Source organism: Podarcis muralis, chromosome 10 (assembly GCF_964188315.1).
Source record: "Podarcis muralis chromosome 10, rPodMur119.hap1.1, whole genome shotgun sequence".
Taxonomy (NCBI): Eukaryota; Metazoa; Chordata; class Lepidosauria; order Squamata; family Lacertidae; genus Podarcis; species Podarcis muralis.
Window position 1 is genome coordinate 2,995,713 of NC_135664.1, and position 23,973 is coordinate 3,019,685.

The 23,973-nt window shown below is 46.1% G+C and overlaps 1 protein-coding gene across 2 annotated transcripts in view; it reads right to left on the reverse strand.

Annotated features, from left to right (window-relative positions):
- FAM107B (family with sequence similarity 107 member B) overlaps positions 1 to 23,257 on the reverse strand; it is a 55,000-nt gene extending 31,743 nt beyond the window's left edge. The window contains exons 1-2 of one of the 2 annotated variants that reach the window (XM_077935689.1): positions 23,124 to 23,220; positions 20,705 to 20,803 (exon numbers count right to left, since the gene is read on the reverse strand). The gene's annotated coding sequence lies outside the window, so the exon portion shown is untranslated. Of the gene's footprint in view, positions 1 to 20,704; positions 20,804 to 23,123 lie in introns of both variants that reach the window. The other variant, XM_077935688.1, reaches the window with a different exon arrangement.
- Positions 23,258 to 23,973: the final 716 nt, after the last annotated feature.

Below are 23,973 nucleotides of genomic sequence, written 5' to 3' on the forward strand. Positions count from 1 at the left end.
ACTAAGCCTGTGAAGGCTGCCCATCGCAGAAGTGACTAAGAGGGAGCAAACCTGTTTCCCAACCTAAAGTCACAGGGTTGGTCATGCCTCGCTCAAGTAAAAAGGGTTTGAAGGGCAAAGAGGACAGGGCAGGGCACGTCCCGGGTTGTAATCTTGGCATCCCAAGAGCACTAAAGAAAAAGGGCTCTGTTTGGGCGACAGACGTTGTTGCATCCAAACCTCAGGCTCACACTGGCTTGGGTAGGCTGCTGGCTTGTGCCATTCCTCCCCCTCTGCTCCCCTCCACACTTCTATTTAATCTGTAATTTCCTCTTCTTTGTTACTTAGATCTGTACCGGAAAACTATGGTTTGTGCTTGCCCTCCAAACCAGTGTGCAAGCCTGAGGCCTGGATGCAAGCATGTCTCTCCCACAATTGGTGCAGATGTAATAAAGTAATAATGAAGAGGAAGTAACCCATTGAATTGAAGTGTGGAGGGGAGCGGGGGGGGGGGCACAAGCCTGCGACACAGTCCCTGTTCCTTAACCCACAGTTCCGAGGATTCAGAATGCTACCTCTGAACCGACCCACTGTCTCATCATTATCCAGAAAGGAGCTGGAAACAGGCAGAAGCACAATGCAAACTGAAAGTTAAGAGGAGCCACGGTAGAAGAAGGTTAAAGGTTTCCAGAGTTCTAAAAGAACTACTGGAAACAAAGGTGTCAGGACACATTTACGGCTGTTAAAATATGACACTTTCTGGACGCTTTGCAAAATAAGCAACACTTTATTCTTCTCTAAAATTAACTTCATCAGAACACCTTTCATTTCATTCATATGAAATATCTGAAAAAAGGCACACTTAGGGATATTTTATCACCTTCCTAATGAATTAAATACCATTATTTTTTGTGTTGAACTGTACATATTCTGATCACAGTAAATTTAAAGTTTAATGGATTTAAAATCTCCAGCATTCTCGATGGAGAAAACTCTGAATTACCTGGAAACACGTTTGCTTTCTGATATCCTCTGTAGCCGTAGCATCTGTACGGGAAAGATTACAAACACACAGCAAGGAGCATTTCTAATTACTTTAGCCCTTTATGAACCACTGACATGTAAAGTATCTGCAGAGGCTAATGGGGAAATTCTTTCTGAACCATCTCAGGAGATGCTCAACCGATGACGGGGCAGAGCTTTCACAGGCTGGAACTTTTCCAGCTTTGATGGCTTAAAATTCACTGGCAAAAGAGTTCCCACAGTCAGATGTCCCTGGAGGTTTGTGGGTTCCAATGTCTCCATGGCACAATCCTTCCCTTTCTTACCAGGAAATAAGACCACCGCACCAACGTTTGCTGCTGACCTTTGTATTGGGTCGTGGCTGCTCATATCACTCTCATACCACGGAAAACAGAAATAGCCCTTTCTCCCTCCCGAGGGCACATGGGACCTCTCAACATGAGTGTGCAGTCTTTTTGTGTGCATCTTTTTGTCCAGACGTGAGCGGATGCATTGCAGTTGCTGGGGAACGCAGGAGGGGAGAGTTGTGAGAACGGGAGGCTGGCCTAGGGGAGCCTTTGGCTGGGTCCAGCAGGGCTCTCCTTCGGAGCCTGAGGCATTATGGCCCCAAAAGGTTTTTGCACTAGGTCTTCCTCGGGAACCATTAAAGGCAAATAATTTAATTGCTAATCATCCACAACAGCTACTAGATTGCGCCCCCTTCCAAATGTTACATTAAAAGGATTTCAGACCTTCATCAAGTGAACAATTCCAGGATGGGATACATAAAACCCATTTCCCAATTCTGGCCCTTTTAAGATGAAAAACAGAACCAAGATGAAAAACAGAACCAAGATGAAAAACAGAACCAATTTCCTTCCAGTTTAGAAAAACCTCCTGGCACTGAGGTCACCTTTGCTCAGGCTGGTGCCCATTTGCAGCCTTGTTTTTACGCTAACCCAAAATCTACAGGAAAGACTCTGTGAACAGAGCGGAGTGTTGAGCTCAACTTTCAGAAGGCAGATTAGTCCATTTGAAGGTGCTGACCTTGCCAGTACTCAAGGGAAGAGAGACAACTCACTCGATGGTTGGCTTATAAACTGAACATATTAGCAGACTCCACCGAAAAGTGCAACGCCCAAAGCGATGGCTCACACATCCAAGCAACACAAAAACATCAGGTACGAAACAGGCACATGTGATCCGTATGTTTTTGTGTTGTCTCAACTTTGGTTAACCAACTTTGGTTAGCCTACAGCTCAGGGCCCAAAACTCTGCTCTGCTCATTCAGGCGGTCTGCAGCATGACTGTAAAAATGCAATTAAAAACCAGACAGCATCTAGAGCAGTGCATTACAACTGTTACAACAGACAGAAAAATCATGAAATGCTCCACCAAGACCTCAGCAATTTGCAGTTGGTCAAGCAACAGTGGTGTTGTGGAGCTCCTGACCTAAAAGCAATAAAGAAACAAAATTAGTGTGCCTATACATTGGGAATGAACCTTAAAAAATCTAATTGTTCTTGGGCTCTGAAAACCAACATGGATTTGAATGAGTCCAAACATTTATTCCTGTCTCCTCACATAGTCCCCATTACACTTAGAAATGAACTGAAATCCATCTCTTTCCATCACCAACTTTACGTAGCCTTGTATCAGCTGAAAGGTCTTTAATTCAATACTAGCTGCCTCTCTTTAGTATAATTAGACTATTTTGGAATGAACAAAAAAAGTATGTGGAATAAAGCAGCTCCACTTTATACATGTTGACACCCTACAGGGCATGCAATAAAAATGCGCTCGCTCTTGCTCTCTCTTAAACCCCTTCCCCCTCCTTCACATAAATAAATGCAACCATAACTTCCCAAGCGCAGGTTTTCTGTACATGCAGGTTACTTTTGCAATGTTACACACATACTACAAGACTCCTTGAACTCAATGAGGCTTACTTCTGACCAACTATTTTAGAATTGCGCTGTGAGAAACTCATAAGCATCAAATCTTAACTTGGGATGGCTAGATCGGCCGATTACGGGAAAAGACAAGATGGCAATGCTGGAGCAACCATTCCTTCCTCCGTGCATCTGGGACCCCATTCAGAGTTCATGGATGAAACAACGGAACAGCTCAGCTTGGCCACGCCTGTGCCCTTATCTGCTTTACTGCCCTGACTATCTTTTGACATGTAGTTTTTAAAATCCAAAAGATGGAAGCTGCATGCATAACACTTCACATGAACTTAATTAGGTTTCTTATTCACTTATCAAGCAAATGCTTTTCAATAGCACTACAGGGCAGCAATTATTCAGGAAGTCATTCTCTATCAGGTCTAAACAAAATAAAAAAATTCCTTCCGGTAGCACCTTAGAGAGCAACTAAGTTTGTCAATGGTATGAGCTTTCGTGTGCATGCACACTTCTTCAGAATAATATCTGAAGAAGCAGAAGATCAGAAGAAGCTTTCTGAAGAATTGTGCATGCACATGAAAGCTCATACCAATGACAAACTTAGTTGGTCTCTAAGGTGCTACTGAAAGGAATTTTTTAAATTTTGTTTCGACTACAGCAGACCAACACAGCTACCTACCTGTAACTAGATCTATCAGGTCTGTGCAGCAAAGCAAGAAGATTAGCCTAAAAATAGAGAGCAAGTTGAAGACAGAGGGTTATATCTAACAGCCATTGCCCAGCTGGAAACAAGGCAATTTGTCTTTCCTGCTGTAGCCTTCCTAATCCTAGGTTGAGGGACCCTCCAGAGCAGATGGGGAGTGGAGGAGAACAACCAAAAATTGCTTCCTTCTCCATTCCACCAATTAAAGCCCCATCATCATCTGAGTGACACCCCAAGATAGAAGCCAGATCCTCCCCATCTTCCTTCTCAGTGTCCGTAGTGTGTTACTTGCCAGAAAGCAGCCATAAACATCCAATCTGGCTGCTTATCTTCTCATCTTATCGGCTCACCCAGTAGTTAATTTGTGTGTTTATAGAGTGTTTACAGAATCAGAAAAGTTTCTGAAGAGCTTCAGAAACCACCTTAAGGCAAAAGCCTGCTAAGCCGCTAATAGCGCTAAGCCGCTAATGGGCTTGCTTCGCAAGACGAAAAAACCGCAAGACGAAGAGACTCGCGGAACGGATTCTTTTCGTCTTGCGAGGCACCACTGTAACTAGTTCATGGGCTTGTAACAAATGAAATAAAACTATTATAGTCTAGACAGTAAATGAACTTTACTGAAGTCTAGGTTTTCGGATGAAAGGGTGTAGGCAGATAAGGAATCCCACACTAGATCATATTTGAGGCGGGGGCATTTAACCAATTTAACCAATGCCAGATTTTTAAATCCATCCTCATTCTGCCACCTCCTCCTTACAACCAGGTTTAACTTTTCTGTACTCAGAATATTATTCCAATAAAAATTCAATAGGTAAGACCTATGTCTTTCTGTTGGATCTCAAGATTAACACAGAGTAGCTCAAATTATTGCTTGCAACGTGCTAGAGTACAAAAAGAAAAGGAAAACAAATGCTCACCAAAATAAGCAATCCTACCCCACTTACCTGGGAGTAAAGCCAACTGAATTCAAGTAGGACTTACTTCTGAGTGGATGTTGTTACTCAGTGATTGCAAGCAGCAATTCACCAGGGACTTTGTTGCAATAAGAGACAACAATGCCCAGTGTCATCTTAGTGGGCACTTTGATGCAGAGACCTCTCTGACTTATAACAGCTCCAGAAACCTCTGATCCGGGTCTCCCAGTCAAAGGGAGAGGCTGCCTTGAAAGCCAAGTGTTCCTTTCATCCTGTCTGGAATAGGGGTGAATGGAAGTACATGAGGCAGCAAGATTCACCCAGGGGAATTATTTATCTCTGGGAAGAACATGAACAGACGCAGAATGCAAGTCCTTCACAAATACTCAGGAGAAAAACATACATCACACATTCCTTAGAAGAAAGACACACAAAATGGGCATTTCCAAATGATTTTCCAAATGATTTCTTATCATGCAAAAGGTACATTCAAGAATGGGCGAAGTACAAGGTTAACACTGTGCACGTGAAGGAAGGCGAATAGAGAGAATGATCAGGGGATCAGGATTGCAGCTGCAAGCCTACACTGCACCAGTAGTGTGTCTGCCTGCACATGCGCACTCACACACTCTGAGCACAAGTGGATTCCTGAGAAAAGAGCACTGGCTCATGTAATGTGGCCCAGAAGGCACTTTATTTCACTGTGAGTACATTACACAAAAATCAATAGTGATGTGGTTCAACAGCCAAAGAGTGCGGAGAACAAAAAGGTCAAGACAGGCAGGAAAGGAGACTGATGACTTCCCCAGGGAGAGGAGAAGGTTGTCCCTCTCTCGTGGCCTCCCCATAATCCTCCACCAACAATGAGACACTAAAGGGTTTCTCACCCAGACAGACTCATAAGGATGTTTAAGGTATCTTGGGCCTAGGTGGTCCGACACCTTGCTATGGCCCGGCTCACACATGCTAGACCATAGACCATGGTTTGCTTGACAAACTATGTGGTAGCCATGCGTTGTCCCATGGATGATCAAACAAACTATAGCTTGTTTCCCAAAGTTTGGTTTGTTTTCCATCTAGTCTTATAGTTTCTTGAGCGTCCAGAGTAGGCTGGTCAAACTAGCCATCACGAAGAATGGCTGCTGGATTCACATGTAGTGCTAAGCCATAGTTCAGACAAAACCAATGGTGATAAATCAGCAACAAATGGCAGCATCTGATTTTGTTTTGTTGGCAGCGGAAAAACCCAGTTAAGCTGCCTGGACAAGTTCACACATAGCACTAAGTCACTGGGTTCTACTGGCAGAGAGACTACGTCTTGTTCAGGCATGTTGAGAAGGAAGTGGGAGAACACCCAACCATTTTCACAAGGCACAAAGGCTTGTGAAAATACAGCTACAGTCAAGGCTTTCAGCTAACAGGCAAGGACTTTTCTGTCCACTTTTTAAAAGGGCATTTCTTTGCACCACTTAACTTTGTCACGCTTCATGATTTCTGTTGTAATGTTCTATTTTCTTTGAATTTTCCATTAGTCAAGTGCTGGGCTGCATCCATTCAATTTCAGTGCCAGAAAATCAGGTCAAAGGAATATGAATTATTTACATACGAACACTTAAAATAAGCATAACTTAAATATATCTAACAGCATAGGGCACTCAGTCCGTTCTGCAGCCCCATAAGCTGAAGAATAAAGTATTTCCAATGGCCCCAATGCCTTCTCCTATATCCTCCACACAAATATATTCAGTTAAGTCTTGTGGAAAATACAATCCTTCCAATACACATAAAATCCAGAACTGCAAAAAAAATTAATTATTCTGTTCTTTGAATGGGATTTACTCTGAAGACCAGTGGAGAAGAGGAGAGAGGAGCATGCCCACTCGACAATCCATCCTGGAATTTCTCCAGACAATCCATTATTGCTGGTCTTTCAGTAGACCTTGATCTGTGTTTACAAACAGGCTGCAACACGCCCAAAGCAACAGATCATACCAGTGTAGGCCAGCATGCTTTGGGTGCTTTCGCCTCGGTCTGCCGATCTATGGAACAGGCCACAGCACGGGAGAGGCAGGAAGAAGGTCCACAGTAGACCTGCAGGCCCTCCTGCTCCTGTATAGGAGTGCAAGCCCCAACCCAACCTGCCTGGGCTAGTTAATGCTGCAAGCTGATCACCCAGACTGTAGTCTCATGATCCCAAAAGCAAAGTCACTTGAAAGGAGAGTTCTGGTCTAGAACTCCTCTTTCAATTAACATCAGGACAAGTTGTGTGTAAACTGTATGAACTACAGCACTTCACAACTAAGCCTTGAAGACTGGTTCCAACAGATGCTTCTGTTAATCCACCATTCAACAGATGATGGAAGGGAATGTGCAAATTATTTGAATGGACAAGTGTCCCCAATTTTTAGCCAGCCTTTGCAGCCAGCCCAAGATCTCCGCTCACGGACACTCGCCTGACAGCACACTGAGCTTCAAAGCTGCTGAGACTGACCAGACACTGATACTGTGGGAAGGAGCTGGTCCTCCTGCCTGGCTTCCATGGGGGCAGAGAGGCTCCTTCCTACTCAACTAAGCTTCATGCCCTCCAGGGAGAAAGAGATGCTAAGTCAGGGCAACCTTGGTGAACGGATCTGTGGCTCTTCAGGTGATAAGACTGATGGCCTGCAATTGACATTTGAGGTGATTTGAGATACATGAAACTTTGACAATGCAGTCCAGGGGTGACAACCAAGTGTGGATCCTTCCAATATAGGGCTGGTGTGTGAGAGAGAGACATGTCTTTTTCCTTTCACACACTTGGGAAACATTAAATTCTGCAAGCCCACCTCTTGCCAGGACAATGCAATTTCCCCTGGTTTAAAAAATAATAACCAAGAGAATGAAGTCTACATCACAGACACCCCCAATTTTGGTCTGTTACTTCCCAGCAGGGCACACCACAGCTGGGGGTTTGATTTTTAAGTGATCCCTACTGTTGGACCTCAGGAGTAATAAGAAATGCCCTGCTCCCCCTCCCCCCCCCAATATATGTCTCTTTGGCAATTTCCTTCCACCTTCAACCAAGAGGGAGCACAAGCACCTTTTGTGTTTTAAGAGGGCTGTGCACATATCTAAACACAAAACTCTCTCCTCTCTGAGCACCCTGCTTTGTGTGACACACACACACACACACACACCCTCCTCCTCCTCCTCTTGTTTTGACAGGGAAACCACCACATTTGTTTCCTGTTTCTCAGAGCCAAGCAGAAGCGGCCCAGAATTTCCTTACCATCTATGCGACTGTTGATCTATGTATAATTCTTGAAGGTGGGTCAATTAATGTTATCTTGCCATTGTGGCTTATTTCTTTATTTCCTTTCTAGGCTGGGGAACGCTTCAGCAGCAAGAAAAACAATCTAGTGCAACGGTTTGCACAAAAAGGAAAGCAGAAAAAAGGAACATTTGCCATGCCAGCAGACAGACAGCAGCAGTTACCGGAGGACTCCAGGAGGTGCTGCAAAACATGCAGTTGACAATGGAACTAGAGGAGGAAGGAGTCCCTCCACCCCATGCTGACCTAAGACGTTTCCCACCACACTTGTAACACAGTTCACAATCCCACCCACACTCCTCAGGCTGCATCTCAGCGACCTTGTCTCACACAGCTGGTCAGGCCAAGGTATCTCCCTCCCTCTTCCCCAGTGAGGGCAACACAAGCTTGGGTCAGCATTCCTCGGTCCTTTTGCTTGTGGGGGCAGAATCATAGAATTGCAGAGTTGGAAGGGACCGCAAGGGTCATCTAGTCCAACCCTCTGCACTGCAGGAAACTTTTGCCCAACATGGGGGGGAAAGAGGGGCCCAATAAATAAGAGTTTGAACATGATGCTCCATTCTTAGGGTGGGAGTGGAAGAAGTCACAGTCCAAGCCAAGGTTTAAAACACTACAGGAAGTCAAGGTGCCATTCAAAGTATGCAGCTAGGCAAATCTCCAGGCCCGGATGGGCTTACCTCCAAATATTATAAGACTCTGAAGGACTACTTGATACAACCTTTGTTGGAGGTATGCAACCAGATTATGGATGGGAAGAGGGCACCAGAAACGTGGAAGGAAGCTTTCATCACATTGATACCTAAGTCAGAATCTGAAAAGACCCAGCTCAAGAACTACCGTCCCATCTCACTCCTGAATGTGGATTACAAAATATTTGCAGACATTTTGGCAAGTAGACTTAAAAAGGTCCTAAATGAAGTAATTCACAAGGACCAAGCAGGCTTTCTCCCTTGGTAGACATTTATACGAAAACACTAGAAACATTATTGACATTTTGGAACTCTTGCAAACTAACCTTAATACAAGAGCAGTGTTAATTTTTATTGATGCGGAGAAGGCCTTTGACAACATTTCTTGGATGTTTATGAAAAAAAATTTGGAAGGGATGGGAGTGGGACGGGGGTTTGAGAATGGAATAGAGGCAATTTACTCAGAGCAAAAAGCTAAACTGATAGTTAATAATGTGGTGACAGAAGAGTTTAAAATTGAAAAAGGAACACGACAAGGGTGCCCTCTATCCCCTCTTTTATTTATATCAGTCCTGGAGGTGTTGCTGAACATGATTAGGGAGGACCGGTTGGTACAAGGGATAGAGGTCGGAGTGAAACAATACAAATTGAAAGCTTTTGCAGATGACTTAGTTTTGACATTACAGGAGCCAGAACCCAGTACAAAAAGAGTGTTAGAACTTATAGCAGAGTTTGGTCGGGTTGCGGGATTTAAGTTGAACAAACAAAAAACTAAGGTTTTGACCAAAAATTTGACATCTACAGAAACAGAGGGGTTCCAGAGAGAAACAGAATTAAGTGTGGTTAAAAAAGTGAAATACCTAGGGATTTATTTGTCTTCCAAAAACTTGAATTTATTTAAAGATAATTATGAAAAATGTTGGTTGGAAATTAAAAAGGACTTAGAAATTTGGTCAAGATTGAAACTTTCCTTGTTGGGTAGAATTGCAGCTATAAAAATGAATGTATTGCCGAAAATGTTATTTTTATTCCAAACCCTACAGATCGTGGACAGAGTGGAATGCTTCGGAAAATGGCAGAAGGATATATCTAAGTTTGTCTGGCAGGGCAAAAAGCCCCGAATAAAGTTTAAAATACTAACTGACTCGAAAGAAAGAGGGGGGTTTGCCCTGCCGGACTTGAGGCTATATTATGAATCTGCAGCCTTCTGCTGGTTGAAAGATTGGTTTTTGTTAGAAAACACTGATGTCCTAGATCTGGAAGGCTTTGATAATGCTTTTGGCTGGTACGACAAGGTTAAAGTTCATAAATTGTTCAAAAACCATATTGTGAGAAAAGCAATTTTTGCAGTCTGGATGAAATACAAAGACTTATTAGAGAGTAAAACCCCGAGGTAGCTATCACCGATGGAGGCCAAGGCTCGAAAAAGGCCCAATATGGAGGCCCAATGGCCGAAATATTGGGAAATAATTGAAAAAATTGGAGACAATTGGAAGCTGCAGAGCCAGGACAAACTAAAAAATAAGGTGCGAGACTGGTTACATTATGCTCAAATTCAAGAGGTTTTTAAAATGGATAAAAAAGTTGGTTTCCAAGTGGAAAAATCGAAATTGGAGACAGAACTATTAGAACCAAAAACTAAGATACTATCGAGAATGTATAACTTGCTGCTTAAGTGGAACACACAGGATGAGACAGTTAAATCTGCCATGATAAAATGGGCACAGGATGTGGGACATAACATTATGTTTGAAGACTGGGAAAGGTTATGGAACACCGGAATAAAATTCACGGCATGTAGTGCCCTGAAAGAAAACATTATGAAAATGATATACCGGTGGTACATGACCCCAGTCAAGCTAGCTAAGATATTTCACCTGTCTGACAATAAATGTTGGAAATGTAAGGAGGCAGAAGGGACATTTTTTCATCTCTGGTGGACCTGCCCAAAAGTGAAGGCCTTCTGGGAAATGATTTACAATGAATTGAAAAAGGTATTTAGGTATACCTTTCCTAAGAAACCAGAGGCCTTCCTGCTGGGCATGGTAGACCAGAAAGTGTCAAAGAAAGATAGAACTTTGTTTATGTATGCTAGCACAGCAGCAAGAATACTCATCGCAAAGAACTGGAAGACACAAGATTTACCCACGTTGGAGGAATGGCAGACACAGTTGATGGACTACATGGAACTAGCTGAAATGACCGGCAGAATCCGAGATTTGGATGAAGAATCAGTTCAGGGGGATTGGAAAAAATTCAAAGACTATTTGCAAAAATATTATAAGTTGTATGAATCTTAAGATAGTGCATGTTATTGGAAATGTTATGCTTTAGCAAATATGATTAAGCAAATGGTAAAATAAGTCACAAATGAGAAAAGATGATAAGTGAACCAAACATATTATGTTTATTTTAAAGATACCAAAATTGAGATACAACATATTGAATACGGAGACATAATAATTGAAAGTTGTAACAAGGTTTGAAATAAGGTAACAAATTGCTGATATTGTTATTACAAAGAACGCAGATTTGGAAGGTGTGGGGAAGTCAAATGGGGATTTACGGAAAGTGGAATGTTTATATATCTATAACTTTATTAAGGTTTTTTTCCTTTTCTTTTGTTTAAAAAAAAAATCAAAAAAGTGTTTCTTGTATTTGGTTCCTCCTGTACTATTTGGAATGTACAAAATTACGAAAAGAAACGCAATAAATTTTTTTTTTTAAAATAAAAAATAAAACACTACAGGAAGTCCTGCCTCCTCCACAAGAGTGTATCTGCAGTACTTTGCCTTATCACCAATCCCAGGAAGCTAGCTACGGTCTGCCCACCACCAGGTAGCCCAATTCCCTCATTTCTTGACCATTAATTCCTGCAAACTCTTCTTGTTTCATCTCTCCTCTAATCTGGCAGCAAAGCAAAAACACACACAAAACAGGAAGATCAATCTAAAGGTAAAGATTTATATATTTCAGGCATATTTGATTGCTGAGTTTGGAATACAATCATTAAGGATCATCTGCACTTGGTGTTTGGGACAGAGCAAGGACTCATCCTCCTCACTCTGCCTCCCTGAATGAGCGAGTGTCTCTGCCTTGGTGCCAAGGACTCAACTGTTCCAGTTCTCATCATAAACGTGTCCATAGCTTCAACTTGTTCACTGGGCACAGGAAAAGCACATCACAAGAGTGCAGATAGAGCTTCACTCTTTGTTAGCTGGCATTCGTGCACAACTCAAGGTGGTGGCTCCCGCCTTTATATTTCAAAAAATGGCTTTAGGCCTTGGTTGACCAGGTGGGGTAACCCCTCATAAGACATTCTTTGCCCCATACACTTGGAGCGGGTCTCCTAACTTGCCCTAGTACCTCAATTTGCAGAGGTCGCCGTGATGTCGACAAAGAGCCAAGGCCTCTCTGTGATGGGATCTCTTCTTGGAAACTCTTCATTAGGCACCTTCATTGCTAGTTTTTAGCCACATAGACAAGCCAGATTGCTAGAAAGGTTTATTTCACTGCAAAGCCCATCATGTGACTGTTGATATTATTGTAGACTTCATTGTTTTATGGTTGTCAATGTTGATGTTATTATAGACTTTGTTATTTTATGACTATCAATATTTCAATTTTTATGCTGCAAGTCTCCTTCGGGACCTGTAATAATTGGCCAAACAGCAGGATGTAAGCTATCAAAACAGATATGATGCTTACATATTTGGAGAGTTGGACAAACAATGATCTAGTAAGTCTGCAGCTTAGGCGCAATTAACTTGTGTGCAATCAGCTTTACATGCTTGGCAATAAAAAATATAAAAAATTTAAGGGGAGGCAGTCCAGAAAAAAGGCATTGGCAATCCCACCCAATGTGTTTTGACTACACGCAATTTTGACTTCAGGTGCAATCCCCGGAACATAACCCCTGTGGAAGTTGAGCAGTGCGCAGGCTTTCTGAAGACGCAAGCACTTCGCTGTAACCCTGAGAATGCCTCTCAGCAACATAAGACGCTGCCTTAACCCAAGTCAGACCCACCGCTCCATCTAGCCGAGTTTTCTACAGCAACGGGCAGAGCTCTCCAGGCTTCCCGACAGAGAGTCTTTCCCAGCCCCACTTGGAGATGCTGGGGCCTGAACCACGGTCCTGCATGCTAAAAGCTCCACCACTGAGCTGTGGTCCTTCCTTAACACAGAGCTATTTGCATTTTTAAAATTAAATTCTACTCAATGCATCACTAAGGTTTTTGTGGATTTTCTGCACTCAACAATGCCAAGCAACACCATTCATATTTTTGAGACACAATGGAGTGTGCCTCCAGGGGTGAAGCCAAACCTCTGCGTTAGCAGTGCCAAAGTGACCTCCCCAGGGCGCAAGCCTGGGTATTGTGCCTGGAGGTCCTGGGCAGCCCAGACGATACAATCCCTCTCTCTTTTGGCCTCACTGATGTGATCCAAAGGTAAGCAGAGCAAGGCATTCGACACCAGCTTTGCTGCAGGAGTTGCCAGAAAGAGGCGTACAAGGCGCCATCTAACCATATTGAGGACCCCACCCCAGATTTGTGTAGGGTTTACTCCTGAGCCTTTTCTTCTCCTGAACTTATCTGGCAAGGCAGTGGCGCTTTAGGGTCAGAGTTTTCCTTCCCATTGGCAAGCCTCACCTGCCCTTCACTTCCCTCTACAGCATGTGCAGAAACTGCCTTCTTGAGTACACAAGAACTGGTCTCGTCCATTCCATCCTCCGGAGTCTGTCTTCTCCTAAGAAAATCTAAAAATATATTGGATGGATGGCACTGCCTGGACTATTTGAACTGCCAAACTCATTTAGCAGCCCTCCTATGTGTATTGAATTGCTCAAGGTTGCAAAGAGGAGATTGTTCACCACTACTATTTCACACACATTTTGTGTTTTTAACATCTATCAGGTATACTGGGCACGTCAACTGGGAGTTTGGAAGCCAGATTAGTTGGTTCTCAATGTCTATCTCTCTGCACTGTAATGGAAATTCTTACATCACAAGTGAAGAATTCCCCATTCACCTCACAACAGCTTTGCATACCAATATACTGTTGGCTGTACGAAGGTGTTCCGGTTTCTCCAGGCCACACCCAACCCGAGAGTATTCTGCTCTCTGAAGGGCTCTGCTGTACTTACTTGCAAAGGCCCTGGAAGGCAAGGGTCTCCTGAGCACAGGAAAACTGCACCACAGCTTTAGCCTTGCTTTTCCTTTGCCAGCAAACTTCCTCTAAATACACCTGCTGAATGTATTTGTTCATTTCAGCCTTAAGGCTTCTTTATTCCTATTTATTAGCCCTCCCTTCACAGCAAGATCCCAGGGCAAGTTAAAAACCCACAAACAATCAAACGTATTAATATTACTGATCGGTCATTTACTGCCATAGTTTTAAGCAGCTGTATTTCTACCATTTTACAAAAAGGAACAAGAAAGGCTGTGACTGAGGATACTTGTGCTAGCTTTTAAAAACATATCTAAAAACTATTGCATTAAAAACGACACCAATATTTGAATACCAGACAAATGCAGGTGGTGCCATGGTCTAATCCACTGAGTCTCTCAGGCTTGCTGATCAGAAGGTCAGCAGTTTGAATCCCTGCGAAGGGGTGAGTTCCTGTTGTTGTGTCCCCGCTCCTGCCAACCCAGCAAGTAGATAAATAGGAACTGCTGCGACAGGAAGGTAAACGGTGTTTCTGTGTGCTCTGGCTTCCGTCATGGTGTTCTGTTGCACCAGAAGCATTTTGTCTTGCTGACCGCATGACCTGGAAAGCTGTCTGTGGACAAACGTCGGCTCCCTCGGCCTGAAAGCGAGATGAGCGCTACAACCCCATAGTCTCCTTTGACTGGACTTAACCATCCAGGGGTCCTTTACCTTTAAGCTTTACAAGTCCTTTTGCTTTCAAGAGCTCTTGGCTCCACTGGGCTTCTTGTGCCGCCTTTAGACTCCAAACTTCTGGGCACAAATGGGATAGTTATCAAATGTAGGAAGCAAGCAGAACTCAGACTCTTTAATGTGGGGAAATGTTAACTCATCTCAACTTCCAAGCTGGTCCCAATGTTGGACCTTTAAAGAAATTTAATTTAATTTAATTTAATTTTGAAAAGGGAGAACCTTTTCTGGAGTTACGAAATACCTGTCTTGGAGTGGTGTGAGAGTGTTAAGTACATATATTATCAGCCTACTTTCATGTTCATTTTCTCCTAAAATTTTGTTGATAGCATGGGTGATAGACAGATTCTGTCCAAATCTTTAGAGGGCAAAGTAAGTCTTGATATCCTGCAATTTTTCTTCCAAGATAAAATTTCTCCACACACCACACTCCAAGAGCTGAATAAGGTAATCACACAATTTCTCCCTTGTTTTGTTTTTTTGGTGGGGGGAGGCAGAGAAGGGAAGAGGCGACGACCACCATCATTTAGTATGATGCAGACAAGCTGCAATGAGGTTTGGGCTCCTGTGCTCCCCTCCCCTTCATCTCTCTGCATAGGATCCCAGCAGCTTTGGTTAACCACAGTGAAGGATCTGGTCAACATGCTAAACTGTGGTTAACATTAACTTTGATTTTTCCAAGCAGGACAGCTTCATAACCCATGAATTGAAGTTGGCTTGTTCAAAACAAACCATAGTTCAGATAAACTACAGTTTACGGTTAGGTTAACACAGCAAGCTTCAATCTAAACTAGAAAGCCAAGCCTATGAACTTCTCGCAACTGTGCTGAGAAAGAGAGAAACATAGGAGTCCGAGGCTCACCGCAGCCCAGTCACATGCCACTAAACTAGGGTCTAGCAATTATTATTTGGGGGGGGGGGTCAGCATTCAGTCAATCCCCTTTTGACATCAGCAGCTGCTAAACAGCGACCCCAAGCTTCAACTCAGCCTTATTTGCATGCTTGGCGAACAATACTTTAAGGTGGGGTTTCTCAGATTTCCTTACCCCAGAGTCTTCTCGAAAGGATAAAAAACTACTGAGGCCCACAAAATGTTGACACAGGACATCCCATTTTAGGCAGATTTTGTTTCAGAGGGCAAAGACTTTTCTTTATCTCTCTGTATCTCCTTGCTGCTCTCTGCAAACTGCCTGTTTCTTCCATCCCTCCTCCCTTTCCACCCCCGTCTTCCTCCTAGTCGGAAGCCTATGCCAAGGAGGCCATTACATGATACACAGCTGATTAATTTCTTTTTTCATTCCCGCATTTAGATGCACAAGAGAAAATCAATAAAAGAAAGCCCAATAGCCAATTTGATTAATCCCTCCCTTACTCCCAAGTTTATTATCAGTAAAACGACGAACCATCTCTCTCTTTCTAAATTTCCTTCCTGCATCTTATCTTCCTCACAGAAGGGAGGAGATGCTTTCTGGCTCAGCAGAGGGCCTGGCAGGAGGGGAGGAAGACCACAGCATTTGGGGCGGGCGGGCAGGAACTTCTCCTTTTCCTCTCCTTCAAGATCTGTCACAACTCTCCAGCCTCCCTCCTTTCCTCACTCAGGTGGCTAAATTTCCTCACTTCCTCTCCCCCACCCCACCCCGTTTTTTGCTTGCTGCAGCCTCACTCTCGCCTCTTCCTCTTACCAAATCCCCCGTCCCACAAGTGCCTCTGCAGGGAGCTGCTGGCGGCCTCAGTCCAAGCAAAACACTGCGGCATGACCTGGGCGGTGTGGCTCATGCCCAGAGGCGTCCCCTCTTGCCCCTTTCCTCCACTGCAGAATTCCCCATGCCCACGACTCCCATCCACCTGCAGCCTCTAGACTGGATAGCAGGCAGCAGGAATCTTCTCCATGGCAAGTACTCTGTTCTAAGCCCTCCAGCTACCAGCACTTGACAAAGGGTTACTGGCTCTGCAGGGTTCACTAGAGCAGTGTTTCCCAACCTTGTGCCTCCAGCTGTTTTTGGCCTACAATTCCCATCATCCCTTGCCACTGGTCTTGCTAGTCAGGGATGATGGGAGTTGTAGGCCAAAAACATCTGGAGGCACAAGGTTGGGAAACACTGCACTAGAGTAAGACGGATGGAGGCCACCTTTCATGGAGTATTGCTACCACAATGCACTGGACTCCCCCCAAGAACAGTATTGATCAGAAAAGGAATGACTAGATTTTCCCACTGAAATTACAGGCACCAACAGGCTACCATGGCAATGCTATAGCAACCTGATTGTGGTTACCTGGAACAATGATTATGCAGACATGTTTCTAAAGGTGTGCCTAAAATCCGCTGGTTTTGCATAACTGGGTCTTGAAATTCTTCAGCAGAGAGGGCAAATTGGCCCCAGAGCCTTATCTGATGTGACAGCCAGCAACCCAGTTTCTCCCTGTTGATGATACCCGATGTTAAAGAACAGACAAGCCCAAACCAAGCTCTTTGGGAGGCCTGGATTGAAGACCTGGGACAACAGCAAAATAGGCAGAGACAAAACAACTAAGAGAATAAACCTAACCTACAGAAGACTCTCTCCACTACCTTCTAAAACACACTGAGAAGAATGCGTCGTCATGCTGTTTTCCATCTTAACTGTGCCTACCTAGAAGGAAGTCAAGAGAACATGTGGGATACTCAGGTTTTACTTTACTGAGAAGTGAAGTCAACACTGGAATTCAAGTTTCCTCTCTCTGATGATAATAGGAAGGAAGTCCTGGGCATATGAATTTTATTTATTACATTCCTAGTCCAGCTTCCTTCCAAGGGTCTCAAGGCAGTGCCTGTAGGACCCACACAATGTTATCCTGACGGTCACCTTGCCAGAGAGGGTGAGCCAGGTCCTCTCTCTCAGCCCACAGTTCGAACAGAGAACTTCATGGCCGAACGTGTCGTCCCAGGCCTGGTCAGAAACTCTGACCACTACACCAAGCCGCTATCATGTCTTTCCACCATGCTTGTGCCACACACAATATATGGGCCAAGTGGAACATCTTCATCAAAGATCTCAGGGTGATTCACAGAATAAAAAACTGCCCCTCTGAAGGCTCCATTAGTCTCGTCTGTTTGGTGGCAGAAGCCACCTTGTTGTTTGTAAACATTTTGTTGTTTAGTCGTTTAGTCGTGTCCGACTCTTCGTGACCCCATGGACCAGAGCACGCCAGGCACTTCTGTCTTCCTTGTAAACATTAGCTGCCCCAAAATGGAGGAAAACAAAAACAAAAAGGTGGCCATGGAGAGACTTCTTTTCCCCAGTTTTATCATGTATTGATTTAGTATTTACCCCTGAACTTTCCTTCTGTCTTCAAAGCCAAGACACAGCTCACGGACCCGACGTCACCTGGCTTACCTAAGAGCCTCCATCCTCTGCCTCCTGCCACCAAATGTCGAAGGAGGGTCTCACTGGCCTACTTTTCAGGGCTGGAATAAGCACTAGCGAGAATCAACTGTGGGTCCAAATTCAGGGAGTAAATGACTCCCAAGCTAAGATTGCTTTCCATGTTTGAAGAGGACACAGAAGAGACAAAAAGAGCTTGCGTTTTTTATGCAGCAAGATTGCTTATTACACAATTTGGAAAAACTCTACAGATGCCATAGACAGCTGGTACAGGAAGCTCTGGAAGAGGGCAGCAGAGAAACTTACCCACCAGATGCACATGATCAAAGGCCAGTGAAACCAGATAACACATTCCCGTTTGTAATGACTTTATCGCTTACACTGTGAAAAATACTAAAAACAAGTTCCACCACCATCACTTAAAAATTATGTTTCAGTTTGGAAATGTTTAATATTGGGAAAGGTCCCAAACAACTTATGAAGACGGGTTAATGTGCATCAGTTGATATTTGTGGAACCTGCATCATAACTGGCCAATCTTGGCTACATTGAGAGGGGACTAAAAGAGGCTCGTCTTTCCAAACAAACAAACAAAATGCATTTTGCTGTGGAATTGTTCCCCATTTATAGTTTTTTACTGTAGTCCTTAATAAAAAGGAATGCAAAGAGCACTACCTAAACACAGAACTATTTCATAAAACTAGTCACTGCAAAATAATCTCAATTGCAGCAATTGAGAGTTCAGTGTCTTTGTGGTTGCAATCTGCCTGCAGGGCAGCAAGAGCACAGGCTGTCAGGAGGAGATGGACGGAGGCTGACAAGATAAAGATCAATGTAACTTTTTAATGTGCTGAGCTTTTTGGGGTGAACCTCTTCCAACCTAGTTTGTTTGGTGCCTATTCTATCACTCCCAAAACACCTGCATTTCTAAGCATTCTGTGAGCTCAGGACCATGAGCCCCATGTGGTCACTCTGTACCAGCAGACGCCTGTCTTGACACCCTGCCTTCAATAATGTGATTTTTATTAATTTTCAGCAGAACAAAGGACAGTAAGCAAATATGAGGTCACACGGCTATTATACAGAAAGGGCACTCTATGAATGGATGGCTGTGTCATTCCCATCGTTTAGACCAAAACCAAACCTTCTAACTGAAGGAGTGGACTTCAGTGGTGACACAGAGACCCATGCATCATCCCGCATCTGCTGGCACAGAATGACTGCCATACTTATAAAACCAGTGCCTTTAGCCAGAACCAAGGCCTGGTACTCACTGCAGGTGTGCGGGTGTGTGGGTGTGCCTGTGTTTGCACGCTACGGCTGGGGGCGGGGGCTCACATTCAAAAGGAAAACAGCTGGAACGTTAAATGCTAGCATGTTGGGGACCAGGATGGAGAACCTTCTCCCTGGTTTGCAGCTATGCAGGGTATTTTTGAATAGAGATATTCTTCTGGATCAGGCCAAGGGACCATTCTAGAGACACCTGCTCATCTCCCCATGGCCAACCAGGCGCCCATGGAAAGCCCACAGGCAGGACTGGGAGGCAATGGAGTTCTTCCTACCTGTGATTCTCAGCATGCTGCCTGACAGGGGAGCTACTCCATAGCCTTATCCTCCGTGGAAGGGAGTCTGAAGTGGTGCAGCCCAGGTCAAGGCTTGCTGCCTTAAGGAGAATTGCACCAAGGAGTTTATTTATTTGTGGAAGAGTTGTAGGCAGGAAGGAAGAAGCAACAAGCTGGCAGGGGGAGGGGCAGGGGCACAGCCAGCATTCGTGACAGGGGGGCAGAACCCAGCTGTCTGAAACACGATTGGTCAGTTAGTTAAGTGTTTTTGTTTGTTTACTTGACAGGGGGAGCAGCTGCCCCGCCAAGGGACTTAATTTAAAAGTGTGTGTGTGTGTAATTTGTATACTGCCCTTCATCTGAAGATCTCAGGACAGCATAAAAATACAAGATAAAACACAAAATACATAATAAAAACAAGAACAAAAGCAAAACAAAACAATGCCCCATCATGGCAGCCACTTTGTTCTACGAGGAAGGAATAAAGGCATGCAGTGGGGGACACCATAAATTTGCTGCCTACCCATCGTGACTCCAGCCATCAAGAATCAAACATGCTCCTATAGTCACAGTCCCATCCCAAGCCAAGAACATCTTGTCCAAAACTGTGCTTTTTCATAACAGCTTCCAAGCAAACCTCATTTTGAGGTCAACCTCTGCAGATTTGCAGTCAGTGTCCAAGGAGAGCTGAATCAGGGCAAGAAGGAGAAATCTTGGATTGAGGAGACCCCGGCACAAATTCCCATCTCTGCCATGAAGCTCAGAGGGATGTGTTTGGCCCCTTCCCTCTTAACTGGGGGGAACCCGCAAGCAGGACCCGTGGTTTCCAGCACCTGGGATTCAGGACGGGAGGAAGAGCAGAGCCAGCCTGCTCTGCAAGATTCCTGGCATGCCATTCTTGAGTTCATTGGCTAAAGTCAGGGTGCAAAATGCAACACATAATTTGGCCCACAAGCCTCCTTTCTTTGCCCAGCTGCTGCTTCACTAAGAAACTTGATTTCCTTTCAAAGGTCCTTCTTTTCCTGCCTTTGTTGACCATCCTCTCTTTTGCTGTGGCTGCGCAAGGTACACTGAACCCGGCTCTGTAAGACAATACTGCTCTCTGACTCCTCTGCCAAGCGCTGGACACCTTATATGCATGATACTAAAAATAAAAACAGAAGAAACACACCTTCACCTAAGTCAGCCCAACTATTCCAAGGGCAGATTAGACAGTGTGCACATAGAGGAAAAACTATATATTGACAAATATTTAATAGTCACTTCAGACAATTTTAGGCTGTCACGCAAACGGCTTGCCACAAAATGCTCACTTCTCAGCATGGCCAAAAGTATTAGGAACAGCAACAAACAGGTTGCATTTTGCTCTTTTGAACTTACCAGTGCAACAGGTGTTGCTGCAGGCAAAGCCCTCTAGAGTTAGTGGCTCCTGAAGCAGCGAAAATACTCAGGATGAACCCATGTTAACCAGCTCCAGCTCTTGTCAGTTAGGAAGGAAGAGGCACAGTTAAAAGTTACAAGAAGTCAGAGGGGGTGGGAGATCAAGAAGATTCAATGGGCCAATCAAGTGACTGCACATCACAATTTTAACCTCCTGCAAGACCCCAACTGAAAGAGAAGCACAGGAGTTTCCCCTTTGGGTTGGTTGCTTCCAACTTGGCTCCACGTCTGCTGCAGTTCCCTTCCTTGTGGCCCAGCAGCTGCTTCTACCAACCTTCCTTTGCATTCTTTAAATGCCCCCAGGCAAAGGCGGCCTGGGGGTGTAAGTGCCACCAAAGTACTCAAATACTTTAGATAAACCCACAATAGCAATAGTGGAATTCCCAGGCCCAGCAAGTGAAGCAGCTAACATCACTTCTTGGAGAAGAGAGACAGACCCAGACAGAAATGATCCTTATTGCTTTGGTTTTTACAGAGAAGGGTTGAGGGGACTTCCAAAGAGAAACAAACGGTACGTAAGATACTTGCAAGAATTTACATGATTACTCATGATTTAAAACCACATTTTCTGGTTTTGAGAAGCGAGACAACTAGGTATGGGGAGGCGTGACAGATTTATAAAATTACAGATTTATAAAATTAGTGGTTTGGAGAAAAAAGCTTTCCCCTCCCTTCTCAGTTGTAGAACTCCTACTCCCCTCAATAAAGTTTACTGGAAGCGGGTTCAGAAATTGCAAAAGAAGAGTTTCCTCTTCACAAAACTAATTTATGGGAAACACTGCAAAGGAGACGTGCGCAGAAAAGTTTTTTTAAGCAGATTTGAGGAACGTGGAGCGGGGGGGCAGGTCTAGTAAGGGACAAGCAGCCACCTTGGCCCAGTGGTGCCTCTAAGTTCAGGGCCATCTGAATACCAGATAGGAGAGATCACTACTATCATGTCTTGCTTGCAAGTGCCCAGACAACACACCTGGCTGCTGGAGACGGAATGAGGGAGTGGATGAACAGACCCCTGATACCCTCTGGCAGCATCAACAAGACTCGGCTCCAAACCTTGTGAAGCAACACTTGCAAGTCACTGATTACATTTAAAGGCTTAATGCCCTTCTTCTGGCATCAGAGGCCATACAGAATGAGAGGACTGTGGAGCTGAAAGGGACCCTGAGGCTCATCTAGCCCAACCCCCCCCCCCAATGCAGGAATCTGCAGCTGTCTTGTCCAGGGATTGAACCTGCAACCTTGGTGCTATCAGCCCCTGCTCTTCCCAAGGGAGCTGAGTTGGCCTCCAATATCGCTGGGCTCCAACTCTCATCCCCCTGACAATGGGCTATGAGGTCTGGGGAAGATGGGAGTTGGAGTTCAGCGTCATCTGGGAAGAAGGCAACAGAATTCGTTATCTGCCATTACAGTTCAGTTTGGGGTGTGTACAGTTTATGCGAAAGTTTCTCTCTCTCACATACAGTCCTTCTAAGTCCCATACGCAGAGGTAGCATTCCCTGCAACGTTGCCGAAAGCTCAGGCCCCAGAGCGGTACCCCATGTGCAAGAACATCTGCAGCCACTTTGGACACGGAGGCTGGAATTAAACGCTTCTTCCCCACACCAACTGGCAAGCTCCGAAATAGGTACAAAAAGGAAAAAGCGCACACGCGCACATCGCGATTCGCATCGGGCTTGAGCCCAAACCGCTGCTATGTGAATTAAAACAAAACCCCCGTCAATTGAATTGAGGAAGGCCATGCCTGCGGAGCCAAGTCGCCTTCCTGCACAAGTCCGGGGGAAGGGGCCGCACTCTGCCCCGCTCGCGGGCCGCCGTCGCCGAGAAGCGTCGCCCATCGAAGGGCCTAAGCGCCTCGCGGCCCCCGCCCCACTCACAAAGGGACCAGGCGCGCCCCAGACCCGCCAAGGGGGCGCGCCGGGAAGCGCCGAAAGTGGCCCGGAAAGGGCCAAGGGGAGCCGGGGAGCCGCAGCCAGAGGCAGCCCAGGAGCCCTGTGAAGCCCGACAGCGAAGAGGCGCCACTCGGGGGGAGAAAGAAGGAAGGAAGGAGAAAGCTCCGCGGAGGGAGGTTGGGCAAAGCAGCCGCCGCCAGACTCTGAAGCGACCTCCGCTCTCCCAGCCCGTCCCACTCCGGAGCGCAGGGGGGTCTCCGCGGGGCTCCCCTGAGCCTCCCTCGGCGGACAAAGCCGCGGCCGGGCGCCCCGAGGAGGACAAAGGCGAGGAGGAAGCAGGAGCCCCTCGAGCCCCGGCGGCGCAGCGGGGATGGAGAGCGGCTCCTCGGCCGCCCTCGCTTCGGGGGAACCTCGGCGTCCGGCGCGCCCCCTCCGCCCGCACGTGCCCCGCGCGCCCGCCCCCAAGCCCTCACCTCGGGGCGCGCTCTCCTCCGGCCGGAGCCCCGTCGGGGCGCCAAGGCGGGTCTGGCTCCGCGCGCCGGCTCCTTCCCGCGCTCGCTCGCTCGCTCGTCCGTCCCTCGCTCCTCGCTCGCTCGGCGCCCGGGCTCGCCTTGCAGGCGCCGCGGGGCGGATCCCGCCGGCGCGCGGGCTGCTGACTCACGGGCCGCGGCTCCGCCCCGCTCCGAGGGGCGCTGCCGCCGCCGCCGCTTTGTGTCTCGGCCCCTCCGCCCGCCGCCGCCTTTGTTGTTTCGGTCGCGCGAGAAGCGCGGTGGCGGCGGCGTCTCGGGCGGACCGTCGGGCAGGAAGGCGCCCCGAATCGGGCTGCTTTCCGCGCCCGCGCGCGAGTTCCGCGCGAGTCTCCCTGCCAACGAGCTTCCGCGGTGGCCGAAAAGGAGCCCGGCGGCGCCCACTGCCGGAAGAGCGAGGCCCGCTGCCTTCTGCCCGCCGTCGGTGGGAGCTGCGCCGCGCGGAGACCCGGCCGCCCTCGGCGCGCCTCCCCGGCAAGAGGCCGGCGGACCCGGAGCCCCAGGAGGGGGCCGTCGCTGTCGGCCGGCCGAGATTGGAGAAGAAGCCTCTCCTAGCAAAGTGGAAAGTCAAAAGGATTCTTCTCCCTCCCCAATTAAGCCTTTAAAGGAAACATTTCCCCCCCAAATGCAAACGTTATTCATTAATAAAGCCTCTAACCTAGTTTTCCTTCCACAAATGCCTTGGGTGGTTTTGCAGGAATACATGAGCGCAATTACAAATAAAGATTAGAGGTGGAGCAACGTGCCAGCTCTGAAATCTGCCTGCTATTCAACCGTGGCTTTGAATCCTATTTTT